Consider the following 16152-nt stretch of genomic DNA (forward strand, 5'->3'; position numbering starts at 1 on the left):
AATATTTATGGATAGACTTAAAACTGAGAAAAAAGAAACAAACATACAAACAAATTTAATAAGAAAAAAGATGTCAAATATTAATACATGTACATACATTGTACCTATTAAAAAAAAAATTCGCACTAACACCAATCGTATATTGATGTTAGAATAATTACACTTTTTTTTTCAAAACAAAACAAACAAACAAACGGAAAACAAAATAAAACACGAGACATAAAAACAACAAAAACAACAAAACATACAACAAACAAACAATAACAAACAAAGAATAACAAACAAAGAATAACAAACAAACACAAATATAAAACATAAAAAAGAGTAGAATAATTATTAAGAACAATTATAGAAATTATCTTTTAAATTAATAAATCTGAATGGGAATGCATAAAACTTTTCGCCCTCCGAAAAATTGGTACATACTTTTTCATTATCAATGATAAGGAAATCCTATGATGAAAAAGAAGAAAAATAAAGTCACAGTAATAACTATCAAATAATAATTTACATTGAATTTACAAAACATGGCTTGCAGGGAGTTAATGTAGACATCATATGAACAAAAAAAATCAAAATACTTTCTATTTATGCAATATTTTTATCAGTCAAAAATGGAAGCACCTTATCACGATCACCGCAGAGAAGTAGACATATATTTAGCCTTGAAATATTCATTCCCCTGCTGTATATTTTGACCAAAAAATTGAAAACAGCTTAAAGAATGTATCCCCAAAACCATATTTTCGTATATTTTGGATGTAAAGAAGTAAATAGATCAAGAAGTACGCATTGTATACAAACGTTCTAGATTGTTTCAGTACATATTTCACTGAAATAACGAAAATATTGACAGTTTATTTTTATACATGTATGTGTTTGCCTATGGAAGATGTCGTTTAAGCGAGTTTGTTTGAATATAAAACTAATCAACAATTGTCTGTTCACATCAATGTCAAGGAAAACGCATTTTAGCAGGGTTTCCTTTTGATGACATTAACTCAAGCATGAATGTTGAACAGTTCTTTTTCTTCAAGACATTTTTTTTTCTAATTCAAATTGTCCACCTTTTGAGATCTTTACCAGTCATCTGGATAACTACAAGCAGCTTTGACTTCTTGCAGAGATTAATTTCTCTATTAGCAGCCAATGATAAGTATTTCTGGTTTCCAGCTTCTCTGTTTTAATGCCATTAGACAGATTATTAAAATCAAAATGCAATCTCCTGAGCAAGCGAATCTGGACTATCGAGGTATGACGACTGGTGCAAAAATATGTACTATCCTTACCACACCAATACAGTTCCGGCAAAAATAATCTTTTCCTTTGGAGTTTGTTCTGCACTTCTGTAACAAATTCATTCAGGTTGTTTATTTGTATTTGACGTTTCATTAACTACATACCGTATTTTTCATGTAGCCAACACATCGACGTTAGTATTAACTTTATTTTTCTAGTTAAGCCAACAAGAAATTTACTTTGTCTAAAATTTCTTTTCTAATATTCTTTGGTATTTTAAAACAGAGTTATCGGCAAATATGTATAATCCGACTTGATCATGCTCTGAAACTTAAGTCCTTGGCCAGGTTTGCAAAGCAATATGCCTGGTGAAGGGAGTACATGGTCTGAACATTGTTCTTTTAGTAGTTTAAAACCCCAACTCCATTCCTGACAATTTTTGTGGTTCTATACATACCCCAAAGAAGACAAATGGGTGCAAATATACACCTCTATGCAAAAGAACATTCAAATGATGACTAGAAGGATTTCTAATCTTCCAATAAAAATCATTCAGTTAAAAAATGTACTGTTACAGTATCCTAATATTTTTTACAAACTTACAAACTTTTGAAAAAATCATTTCAGCTGAAGACTCATTCCGGTTTGCCAATAGAAAAAAGAATTGTCAACTTTTTTCATGTATTTTCCGTAAAAAGTTTACTCTCGCATAAAACAACGGGAATCTTTGAGGGTCTTTTCCTCATAAAGAAGCCGAGCAAAATTACCTCAAAATTCTTAGTCGTCCTCGATACAAGACCCAAGTTATTCTGCCTCAATTGATTTGTATTCGTTAATCGGAACTGAAACGAACAAGTTCCAACAACAATTCACAATTTAAATGTGAAATATTCAAGATCAATAAGAAAGTTCTTTCCAATCCTTTTCTAATCTGTAAATGCCATTAACCTCTTAACAAAGGGTACCATGTCCAGGTTGATTTGAAAGGGTAATTCCTGAAATGGGCAATGCGACTTATGACATGACTTATGTCAATCACATATTCTAAATGGTAAGGGTTCTGACAATTGTTAAATATACAGAATAGTTATTAAATGATGTTTCTCATTAACATAGAACAAAATCAATGGGGAGCTAATTATAAAAGGTCTTAATTACCACCTCCAGGTCAAATGCCACCCCCTGTAGTACCAAAAACACACTGAACCTAGAATCAAGCATTGTAAATGGATTTCTGTGTGTATATGAATATTGTTTACATGTCTGAGTAATTGAAACTCTTCGGACTACATAAGAAATGAACATCTCATCTCATAAGCGAGTACCGGACAAGGGATTTCGAGGTTTTTAATGCACCTATCTAACACACGGCTATATTATATATCTTTGGAAAGGTCTTTAATCGTACTTTCAGAATTGCTTGGTCGTAAAAATGGGAAGTGGTCACAATTTTTTAAAAACTGCAAAAACAGCAAAAAATGATTATTTAAAAATCATGTAAAATTTAAATACAAACGTTTAAAAATAAACCATATTTTAAAATTATATAAAAATTGCTTTTTAATCAATTTAAATCTTAGCATTATTCAATTTCTAAATTTACCTTCTACACATTCTTTAGGAATTTAGGAGAAAACGCATTATTTTGTAAAAAACAAAATTTTGGGGGGTTTCCATATTAATCGACAGGCATTTTTTCTTGCCTTATAAACATAGAAAAAAAAACTTGTTTTCGCTAGAAGAACATATTTATCTATTTTTGTAAACCTAAAATCGATTTGCCCCTTTATTGCTCGAAATGCGGTTTTTTAAAACGCAAAAACGCGGGGAAAGGTTTTAAAGCGTTGACTTATAATCGAAGACACTTGTTTATTATATCCAACGGAAAGTTGCGGATATTTGATGTTTTGGTCCATTCAAGTATCTGTCCGTACGTCCGTACCTGTATCCGTGCGTCCGTCCGTCTGTCCATGCGTCCGTCATAACGTTTTGTGGCCTATTTAACGCCTCCATTTTTTTTACTGATTTACTTCAAATTTTAGTGAATGATTAATAACAATAATATCTTAGACGTTTTTCACATACATCGGTAAATGGGCTTTATATTATTTGGTTACATACATGTAAAGGATTGAATATACTAAAGTGTGTGAATGTTTGCGTGTTGGGTATTGTGAGCGTGCTCGCTAAATTCCTTTACATTTTTCCCCTTTTAGTTAGACAAATAAACAACTACGAATATCTTAATCGGAAGCTAAACCAACGCAAGAAAAAAGGTCGAGGGCCACTGGCAACTTCAGTAGGCAGAAAAAAGCATGTCGTGTAAGACGACAGGGGTCCATTAGGGGCCTGAGGGACGTATTTTATTAGAGACAGAAAAAGTAAGGCAAAAATGAGAATAATGAATGTAAATGAAAGCCATATATCTTTTTCACTCTTCACTATTAATTAGCAAAACTTATAATGCTTAAAGAAGTTCGAGTCTAATTATAAATCCCCTTTCTTAAAATTTCTTTTTTTTTTACCCAAGGTTATTTTTATTGCTTTTTGATGGTTTTAATTTTGATGATTGCCCAATGTGAGAGAACGGCTCATAAAACTGTCAAATGTTGTATGCGGCATGCCAAAACACTTTAGGTATTTCGAGACATTCGTGTTGTACCTAATAAAACCTCAAAAAGAGCAGCTCCAGTCGGCTATATGTCTTACACAGAAGTATGAAACTTCGTGCAGCACAGTTGGGTTGTTTTCAGCATTTGGTAAATAGGAGTGATTGCATATGAATCTGTACCTACCAACAGATATCAAAGACACCCATTTCCCAATTTTTTTCCTAATGATGAATTAAAACACAGCAGAGTACAAGTTTCAAGTTTTTATTTCACTCTAGACAGATTACACTGTAACAAGAGGCATACATATATAATACATAAACAATACAATGGCGAACTTCAAACAAACATATAATACATAAACTGTACATACATATTGTTCACAACAATCTTCCTTATAGGTATGAAATTATTTTTCGTATAAAAATGGCCAAATTATTCAAAACTCTTACATTACAAAGTGAAAGCATACCTTTCATTTTTTCATAGCTTGAATTTGTTATAAAATATTGAGGGATGTATTTAATTCTGAACTGTTTAATTTCTACATGTGGACAAATAAACAGATAATGGAATTCATTTCCAATGGATTCAGTTTCACACAGATGACACAAACGATTTTCTTTTGGAATACCATTCCAACGACCAGTCTCGATTGGAAATTTCACATTTGAACATCTTATTTTACTTATAAAAATTCTTCTGTTTTTGTTCAATTTTAACAAATATTTTTCTAGACAAAAATCATTTTTAAATAATGCATAAAACTGTCCTCTAGATGAGTTGTCAATGTCACTATGGCACTTTTGGATAAACTGATCACATAATATTTGTTTTACACATATTTTTACATCAAAACTACTCAATACACATTGACTATTCCATACATAGCTTAAACCTGTATCATTTAAAATTGACTTTAACTAATTGACCCATTTTGAGTTACACATGCCTGTTTGATGCATATTATACAACAAAACCGCAGTATGTGTAACTAAAAACAGACGTTCAAGTATGCACGGAAAATGGTCGACATGCATGCTCACATATATCAGCACACCACTGATAATGGAAAGGAAACATTCCAATAGCTTAAAAAAGCCTAGTTGTTCTGAACAGTATCAACTCTATGCTTCAGTTGCATCAGTATTAAGCGATGAAACTTTTTCGTCTATTGGCTTTGCTTTTAATCGACAACTGGTGCTTCTCTGATTGTGTTGCCAAGTATTTAACTTTTACTGCGGCTTACATCTTCACAAACATGAAATGCTGCACTCACTATTGAGTAAAAAGAATCCTTTCCGTCTACTGTTTCAGCATTCATGTCAACCTTGACATCGTAATGGCAGAATAGTGAGAATATATCAAGTACAAACATGCAAAGGTTGTCAACTACAATATACAATCAAACCTCGTGATATGAAGCAAGGATTCTATGAAAGTGTAAGTGCTAAATTAGAAATTATGACCTTTGATATAGTGGAATTGCGAAGAGATGTCAATACAAAGTGCAAGCAATGACACAATGTATTCGGACAAATCTTAACTTTTTCCTATATATACAAAAGGAATTCAAATAAATGTTCCTTTTTCTACATTGCTGTAAGATTTATCATCAAAAAGTTATATAATAAACCCTGTCGATTAAGAGGGCAATGTCTCTAAAGATTTCATCAGTGCCATTTTGTTCACAGTAGGATATTTATTGTAGAACAGTAATCCTAATTTTGCATCTTAGAACTGAAGCTTCCAAATACAGTATTTTGGTTTCTTTTTCTGACGTTTACGCAGACATTCGTAGTTTTATACATTTTTTTTCAGTTTTTAAACTAAAAACTCTAAGTGCCTAAGACAGTTGTGAAAAAAACTACTTGATACAAAGTTTGACTTCCCCTGACCATAATTCACATCAATAACTATGTTGTCCCCGAAATATTTATAAAAAATAAGTTGAAGTCTAAACGACACGTATTTGAATAACTTGACTTGTCTGTATGCAGAAAGCGATATTTGTATTTTTTTTTCAGCAAGAGACCCTTTTTCAAGAACGAACAACGCTACATTTATAGATTTGACAAGTCACGTAAATGGTACACGAACATTTGATTCAATGTTCTCATTTGATTTTTTGTCGATTTTGTATCACGCCAAAGTTATGCTGTATTTTGAAATACAAAAGAATACGATGGAGTTTCCGATCTTTTTGCATAAAATGCAAGACGACCAATTGTGTAAGGTATTAGATAAAGTCAATTGGTTTGGACATGTACCCAAAGTAGTTTTTCTTCGAGTGAGTTTTTGTTCACTTTAAATGATAATGAGAAACTCGATTGAGATTGAAGAATAATCAAGGGAACCAAAATTCTAGCGGAAATCAAAAGAATTGAATCCAGGGACAAAGACCAGACATGGAAAAACAGACAATCACAACAAAGAATGTAAGGTGCCGTTTACTTGTATGAGTCTTGTAATAACTTTTGTGATGCCTAATTTCGTTTGAAGCAATGTCAACGAATGGATCAAATTCAATAAGTAACATTCTACATACATCACCTTGCCTGCCTTAAAGCATTTATAAAAGTTGGTAAACGGTTAGTTTTTGCTGCGTGGCAGTTAGGCATATAATACAACGATACCAATTTATTGGTTTTGTGTATGTTTCAGAGGCAGGGTATGCATTCGACGGGACTGAAACTCGATCATGATACGCAAATATTATGTCTTTTTTTAAAGAATATTTCAATTTACACAATGAATAAAACGAAGCCGGGATAAACACGGAAAACAATCTGGAAGACAGCTTCACTGCTGTTTATTTTAAAGGCTTGAAAAAATATTAATTCGCATCGTTGATCTTCATTAAGTGAATAAATCGCTTAAATGTATTCGAAATAAGATTTAAAAAGACATATGAATGTTCAAATAGGTTATTTTGATAAGAAATCTAAAGTAATGTAATGTTTTTGTGCTGTTATAAGGGGGACGACAATAATGTCGTTGTATTTGATTATGTATAGTTTAATATTGTTTTTATTAAGATTTTCTCTTTCTCTTTTTCTATTAAGAAAAGAAATAATTCAGCATCAAAAGTTAAAAAATATATTGAATTGAATCTCACTGTATAATTACAAGCTTTTCAAGATATCTTTGATCTCGCGAGATTTTTAAGAAACGTGACCACGGGAAACTTTTACGACCAATCAAATCTTAAGCTATGATGACTTCTCGTTCAATCCATACCAAAATTATTCATGTGTTAGGTAGGTGCATTAAAAACCTAAACGGGAGGCTTTTTTTTTAAATTGGCGCTCGTCTATCATATGTTCATCATTTTCTCCTAGTATATTAAGTTCATCCACGAACAAGGCCAAGGTCAAATTTCAAAGTTACCTTTGACATCGACTTTCTTAAAGCCATAACATAATCATCTAAGACAAACGGTGAAAGCCCCAAGTCTGTACGACTTGACTGTACGGTTTTAAAGTTGTACTGACCAATCAAATCGTTTCATTTTATAACAGTTCTCTGTAAGGACCAAACATCTTACATAAGTGTCAGACATGCATAGTCTCAGAATTTGACGGTTCTTGTAAAAAAAAAAGAATGACAGATGCCATGGTAACCGACCTTGGTGAATCTGGTTCAAAATGCAGGAAAAAAAGACACCATTTTATTGCCACTTTCTATCATTTATTATGAATAATAGTGTTTTTTAAAAACTAACAGCTAAAAATACACTGATATCAGAAAAAAAAATACGTAAATGTTTTTTAAGAACTTCCTTATTATCTGAACCAAAATCAATGAAAATTCGGTGGGGTAAAAAGTTTTTCTATTCCTACCGAACCCTTAGAAAATCCCAAAGAAACCAATATTTTTTCAAAAATGTCTTGAATAAGGATTACTTTTGTAAACAGTTTTCACATTTTAATCAATGGGTTCTTAAAGAAAAAGGTATCAAGAGAAAAGCTTTTAATAAGAAGTTTAAAAGAGAAACATAAAAGTTCAAGTTCAAACGTCAAAGGTCAAGGTTGTAGTCGAGGATTCAAATATTGATAAAATGACATTTCCCCTTATATCATAAGCTTTATGAATATATATTGAAATTTAGTGGTATCTATATGTGTTCCAATCAGGTTTAAGGTTTCTTTTATGCTTGAAATAAATTACAAAAGTCAATGATGCAAGTCAAATGTTATGGCGAGCCTTCTAGCAGTTTTTTTCCATACGAGAGCAATATTTGGTCATATTTTGACTTAACAAATGTTGAGGCATCTCCTGTTCCCGAAGAATAGAAGTTATTACATGTTCTAGTAATTTATTAAAGCTTTGAGATACATGCATATACATGAATAATTATGCACAGTTCTTGACACAATTATTAGTTATTGATGTTTCAAGACCTCATGATTGATTGCCTTAAAATTGGTCCTATACTCGAATTCACCTCAGCCTCTTTTCAGTTTTTTTAAAAATTATCTTTTAAATTACTCATAAGTTCGTTTAAAAAACTTTCCATTTTATTTATGTCGTTCTGTACTCTAATTCTCATACAATTATTTCTCGTTCTCGTAAGAAAAAAATTAATCTAAAAAAAACTGCAAACAGGCTGAGGTGAATTCGAGTATAGTAATTATCGAAACTGGTGTGCTTCTCAAGACAATAGTGGTTTACTTTTTCAGAAATATGTCCATTTTGAGGAATTCACGAAACACAACTTTTTAATATCAAATACGAAAACTTTTTAATACAACGAAATAGTACACTGAATCTGAGGCTTTCATTATATTACGCAAGTACTGTCATGGGGAACAGGAATGTTTATGTTAATAAAGAACAACGACAACCACTGGACAACAGGTTTCTGGCTTATGATAGGCACATTAAGTTTGTGACTGGGTTAAAGGTGTTGGTGAGCGCACAATCTTCCCCTAACCTCGGACAGTGGTCGGAAAATACAACAAAAAAGAATAAAAAAATCTGTTGCATTCGGATTTAACTCTTAAGATCTATACTGAATACAAACAATTTAACAAGATGTATCTACCTCGAAAGAGTACTAGCTTTATCTGTAAGCAAGTTTAAATTCCAAAAGTAACAGATAAGCACACATTGTTCATGTTCTTCTCATCTACAATCATTTGAAAAATACACATCAAGGTGCTTATGGTTGTTGATGATGTTTAATTCTTCATCTCTGAATTTTATATGAATATTAGAATCTATGTCATTAACATCATTTGAAGAACAAAATAATGAGGTATCGTTGGCAAAAAGCCTTGAAATACTCTCTTATTATCAACAAAATCAATGATAATTATATAGTATATATATGAAAAAGCAAGGGTCCAAAACTGATTCTTGAGGGACACCCCTATTTAAGGAACCTTCGTCATAAAGGTAGTTTTTACTCTTTTTTACGACCTGATATGTAGTTTTCCAATCATCATTATAGTTTCAAGATAAGCCAAAAGCCTTTAATATGGTTTTGAGCTCTCATTGTCACAAAATACGAAACAAACCATTTGACCTTTTCCAAGTGCTAAACATAACATATTCTGTGATCAATTTTAATAAGTTGGTAAATTGTTGAATGACCTGGACAAAAAAACAGATTGAACAGAGAAATAGATCTATAGTTTAATGGGTTTATTTTATCATCTTTTTTTGAAAAGAGGGACAACATTAACATATTTACAAAGATATGAATAGCTAAGATATCTTAATGAGTGATAGAAGAATATATATGTACATAAAAACTCTATTTGCAGTACTTTTTAGCATATGGTGCCTTATACACTTTCCAAATTTGTAAAGTTTGTTGAAGATCTTTTATTTCACTACACGATTTAGTTTTCTATATCAAAGGTCGAACATGTTCGCCTGATAATATCAGGAGGAGTTTTGTTGGATTTATTATTTATTTCATTTCTTTGATTTTTTAACCGTTCGTAAAAAGCGATATTTTTTTAGATTCCTTATGCAGTCTAGTCTATCTCTTCCTCATTTCCGATTTTATTTGAGAATCATATCAAAATTTTTAACGTGATTTAACAGGAACTGAATGTGTTCTCTAGCCAGTTGAGCATATTTTTCAGTAAATTTTGTAGTCATTTCATCAACACTAATCGAAGATCTTAAAATAAGTCTTTTTCTTCCATAGCAGAATTAAATCCTTAAAATCAGCATTTTTGTAAATACATAAACCCTGTTTATATGATTAATTCAATTCGACAGGTAATCACTGATAGTTGGATCACTAATCAATTTCGTCAGACAAAAGAACAGGGTCTAAACGAGCGTTAGATTCGGTTCGTTCGTTTATGCCATAATTTTTTTAATAAGTCGGATACACCGACCCTATTTTTCCAGTGGAAAGAAAGAAAATTTTTACATTCCAGCATTTTTTATTGCGGCCGATCGAGCTTCAATACTATTTGTCAAATTAAAATTAAATGAATAGAAGAAAAAATATCTGATTAAAATTAATGATGGGAGTCGGGGATTTTCTTAACAGATAACTTTGAACACAAAGTTAAAAAAAATTGGGTTTCAAAAGAGAGGATCCAAAAAGAACAGATCACCGATCCAGACACACCAATGCCAGACCAAAGGCAGTTGTCTTTGACATTTTCAATTGCAATTATGTCAATTAGCAAACTATAAGCAATGGAAACAATAATCAACATACAGAAACTCCTAACAAACCGACTGCCTTTAAGATAATGATGCCGACCTGTAAAAATATGAAAAAATACCAGATGAAAAGTTAACTTCTTTATTTCAAGAAAGGAGAAAAAAATCAAAGAAGTTTAACAGAAAAAAAATGTTCTGAAGCAAATCAGCAAGGGAAAGTTGAGGTCCTCTTTTTGCCAAGTTCATGTCCAGTCACTTCACCTTTAACAAATAACAAATTGTGAATGAAAGGAAACATATCCTTCTTACAGATGGAAGAAAACATTCACCGCTGTGTCTGTTTACTTTTTGGAGCAAGACATGTTCTTAATGAATAAAGGCAAAAAATATACTGGGAATGAATGGGCGTTTAGGTTTGTATTATATGTAATTTTCATGCAACAAAAATGCAGTAGTATTCTACATGTTGTCACACATTAGAATGTATGGGATTAAATTTTACTTTTTGTACAAGAAAACAGGTCAAGAAAGGTCTTAATTTAAATTTTGCTATTTTTCTACGAAGACTCGTTCATTCAATGATACCTTAAAGATAGTGTTCAGACATAAAGTTGTATTCACTCGAATTTTAGTTGGAACAACTGGAAAGAAGATAGTCACTGCTTTAACAGATACACTTTGATACATTGACCCATTTCATTAGAAGATGACAAGCATAGGAATTCACCTACCAGAAATATTCAACATACTAACGAGGTAATATGATTAAAAACATAGGAAAAAAAACCACCAGTCATATCATTATTCTGAAAGATCACATATATTGATGTAAGACACTTAAGTGTTCCTTTGGCCTTTGGTTTATGAACAGTCAAATGGCAGATTTTAGAAAGAGTTTGACAATGTTTATAGAAAGTCTTATGAAATACTATAGGTTTACAAGAGGACAAGAAAGTCAGAACTGTAACCCACCACAACCCTGAAACTCTAGTACGCTCATTGATAGATAGAATAGCGCTAAGAACTAGCAGGATGCTTTAGAGACAATCCAAATGAAGAATGCTTGGAGAATGCAATTATTAGCAATAGAAAAACTGAAGACCAAAATATCAATCTACTCAACCCGACAAAGAAAACTTTTTAGCTGGTATCATATGACAAGATTAAAACATTTATTTTGCGAGAAGTGTAGCGCTTCCTGGCCAACGATGAATCTGCTGCAGAGGATGCATTAATGGATGCTCATGATCCTCAACCTATGTATGACTTGAGGAAAAAAACAGACAATAGCAACATTAGGAATGAAGAACTGGAGTATTTCTGGAAAGAGTTGGAAGCATTCTTGAAGGAGAAATATGTTGTCCATGAAAGACGCATATAATGCTTGACAAAAATCAGATACAACTTTTGATCTCCTTGTCCAACATACAACTTTGTACAGCTAACTTCACATGTAATGTATGCTATACAACAGAGACTACTTTGGCGTGGAGACAAAAGATTAGCAGCTCTTCAATTTGTTCTCTTGAATGAAATGGCAATAAAATGGAAGGATTATTCTAGATTTATATCACTTGATGACAAAGCAATTGCTCCTGTATGAGAGCCTGAACATCTTTTATCAATAGGAGTGGGAGCCCACAACAGTTCTCTTACAGTTAAAGGTGGATAAGTGACAGATCTGCACCATGTTGTAAATTTTTATGGTACTGTTCCATCAGTTCAGTTCTCAATTGAAGTACCTAACGTAAGGAGAGACAGTTTATATGATGGACAAGTAACACTGAAAGATAAAGTTTTAAACTATATAATTCTATCAGGCATGCTGCTGAAACTGCAGACATACTTCGTAATGAGTGTGGTGATTGTAAATTTAGATACTTCTCTACTTTTTATGTATTTATGTACACTGATTGAGGCCAAGACCAGAGATCAACATTTTGGAATGTTCAGTTAGCTAGTATTCTCTTATTCATTGCCCTGGATTTTGACTTGCTAATAACATTAAGAATTGCATCAATGGCCAGTTATTCCAATGCAGCAGGAAGAATAATGAGCATGTTGAATCTTGTCCTACAAAATCTAACTTTGGCAGGTCCCAAAGTGATAGAATATTTTGAAAGAACGATAAAAAGAAATTGTTTATTGACTGGTGTTAGAAACATTGGAAAGCGAGAACCAGAATTTAAAGCTGCCATGACAGATTCCATCAAAGAAGTCATTGAAACTTTGAACAGCAAAACTGCAAGAATAAAATGGAAAGAAAATCAAGTGTCAATGCACGAGTGAAGATGCCAATTATAATTTGGGCAGTCTTATAAAACTGATGAACATCAGAGATGAAGAAGTTTACATGGTTCACTGCAGGCAAAAAAAAACTTCATCGCAAACTGATGTGCAACACAAGGGAGGTTTTGTAACTGCTAAAGCCAGATCATGCATTACTCGCAAAGAACGTAGGAAAAGAAGAGTGGTATATTTTTCAAAATGATTAGACTTTCCACTAATGAGAGCCATTGAGAGGATTCAACCAAAACTTGTGGGTCCCCGATTTTTGATGAGGGACCATTTAAAGACAATATGTTTAAATTATTTAAAAAAAAAGAATTCGGTCACCCACAATTTTCTTTTTGAAATATGAAAAAAATGCCACTTTCTAGTTCTGTATATGAATTTATAAGCAGTTTTATATACTATTTTTAATAGTTAGCAAAGTAGTAAAAATAGAGTTCATATAAAATGTTGTAAAAAATTGCTTTTAATATTGCTCAATTTACTCGAAATCAAGTTCGGTGACCTATGTTTTTTTTTCATTATATTTTATTTCATTAAAATTGTTATCGAATTCATTGCCCTATCAGAGAGTTAAATGTAGACTGATTTAAACTGATAAACAAGCAGCTTGCGTTATGATTGCCTATGATTGTGTTGTGACCTGTAGAATTTCAATTAATTGTTTGTTGCATGACATTTGGTGGAAGATTGTCACATTGGCAAGCATTTCATATCTACTATTTTTATATGATAACATTCAACAAGTAAACATGATGTCATCAAAACAGGATACCATATTTACTCTAATTTCTTTTTTTCCGAATGTATTCCCTCGTTAAACCAAGATTGGGAGAGAGCAGCTCGGCAATATGTCAAGGAAACAGTTAACAAATATTCTGGAGTGAAATACCTATTCTCTCGCCTGCATATTTTTGAAAAAATATTCTTGAATGACCAAAATATTTATGTGCATGAAAATCACATTTCACACCTTTTTGACGATGTAAATGAATGCATTACGAAGTATGTAAATTATGCAAACCTTCCAGACCGCGTCAGTTTATACTGGAATGTGTTGACATTATCATGTGTGCATATAGTCTACTAAACTGTGTTGTCGTACCAGCAGACAAAGCCCAAAACAACATTGTTTTTGTCTGCAAAACGTTTTACATCCAATGTTTATTATTAGAAGTAGACGTAGAAAATAATAGCAGTGATAAGACCTATACTGCTACCACACTCTCCAAACACGAGATTGCGGAAAACCATAAATCTGTGCTATCCTCTTTTGATGTCTTTTGATTATAATTTACCGTCTATATACTGGATTCCTAAACTCCACAAGAATTCATATGATTCATAGCTGGATCTGCAAAATGTACCATCAAACCTCTTTCAAAACTTTTAACTTCTATACTCACAACTGTCAAATAGGTTCTGCAGTCCTATCACAACACTTCCGTAGTGGTATTAATTCAATGTGGATCCTGAAAAATTCGAAGGATCTTTTGGAGACAATCAGTTCAAGACTATTATAAAAATATAATAGCATTAATACCTATGATTTTGCAACACTGTATACTTTTATTACCCATACTCGGTTAAAATCCTGACTTAAAACATTATACATCGTTGTTTTTTTTCAAAAAAAGATGGTATATCTAGATACAAATGTATAGTTCTTTGTTGAGATTCCTCATACTTCGTAAGAAATAATTTCAAATCATCTTCCAAATATACAGAGGAAGATGTTTACAAAATGCTGGAATTTTTATCGACAACATATTTGTCCAGTGTGGTGGACGTGTTTTTCAACAAACGGTCGGCATTCCAATGGGAACAAATTGTGCTCCTTCACTCTTATGAGGCTGGCTTTATAGCTGATCTGATTCGAAAGAAAGAATATCGTTTAGCTAGATCCTTTAATCTTAGTTTCCGCTATACAGATGACGTATTATCTTTAAACAATCCTAATTTCGGGGATTGATACATCGCGTCTACCCCAAAGAACTTGGGATAAAGGATACTACAGACACTGTGAAGTCGGCCTCATATCTTGACCTACACTTAGAAATCAGTGGTAAATGAAAACTGTTGACCAAACTTTACGACAAACGTAATTACTTTTCGTACAGAATTGTCAACTTTCCTTTTATCTGTGGCAACATCCCTTCAGCACCTGCGTATGGAGCGTTCATATCACAACTCATACGTTATGCCAGAGCTTGCCGAAACTACGCCGACTTTTTGTATCGCGCTAGAATTCTAACAAATAGCTTCTGGAACAGGGTTATGTTGCTACAAGATTGAAGTCATCACTGCAGAAGTTTTATGGTCGTCATCATGAACTCGAGGATCGTTATGGTGTATCCATCTGCGCCATGAAAACTGATTTATTCAACATGTCATAGTTTTCCTTTCTTCGTTTGTCTACCCCGGACTTGACTTTTTATGAGCAACTCGGGTGTTTCTAGAAAAGCAGGACACTTACCTTACCGGTGCACCTGGTCCATGCTCCCAGTTTTCAGTGAAGTCCGAGTTGCTCATTTACTTTTGTAACTTTTTATGTATGATTTTAGTTACTTCATGTTCTTTGATGTGTAATTCTGTTTTCTATGTCTGGTCTTTGTCCATGGATTACATTATTTTGATTACCGCTATTACCTTGGTTCCCTGGATTATTCTTAGAAAATACAGCTGATACTTTAATTAACGAAGTTATCGCGGAACAGAACAAAAATGACCCAAAAGACCGTGCGAGTGGAGGAGACTTGGGAGGAACAAATATTGACAGGACGTACATTAAGTTTTTAGAGAAAGTGTTAGGACAAGAAATTATTGAAGAATTAAAGGATGGATATCGAGGCCATTTGTTAGATATTTAACATTTATTTGAAAAACAAAAGCGGAAAGTGTATGCAGAATGCGAAAACGATGTGGACGTGCGCATATGACTTTGAACTCAAACATGGCGGTTCTGAAATTATTGGTGGTAAGATAAGAGAATGGTAAAGTTATAACATCTAAATTCAATACCTTCGGAGTGCCGCTCCATTATACACAGTTACCACAACGCCAGTTTAAAACATGCCGACTTCTTTTCGTCAAGTGTTAAAGCGTCTATTAGTAAACTCAATAGCCGCTTGTTTCTTTATTCCATATGTTTTGTTTTTGTTTCCATCTTGATTTCAAACAGCAGAAGGTCTATCAAATAATCTCCTGTAAATTCCTGATTTGAACATATGTACAAAGAGAAACAATCCAAAGATAAAGAAGAACAATAATTCAATAAATACAAAATCCATTCAAAAAGACACTTCTAAATCTAAAAAATAAACCACGTAGGTTAACAAAATTGTTAAGTGTAGTAAGCATAATTAGATGAAAC

Source organism: Perna viridis, chromosome 1 (genome assembly GCF_037379345.1).
Source record: "Perna viridis isolate PV_CMFRI_1.1 ecotype Kerala chromosome 1, ASM3737934v1, whole genome shotgun sequence".
Classification (NCBI taxonomy): Eukaryota; Metazoa; Mollusca; class Bivalvia; order Mytilida; family Mytilidae; genus Perna; species Perna viridis.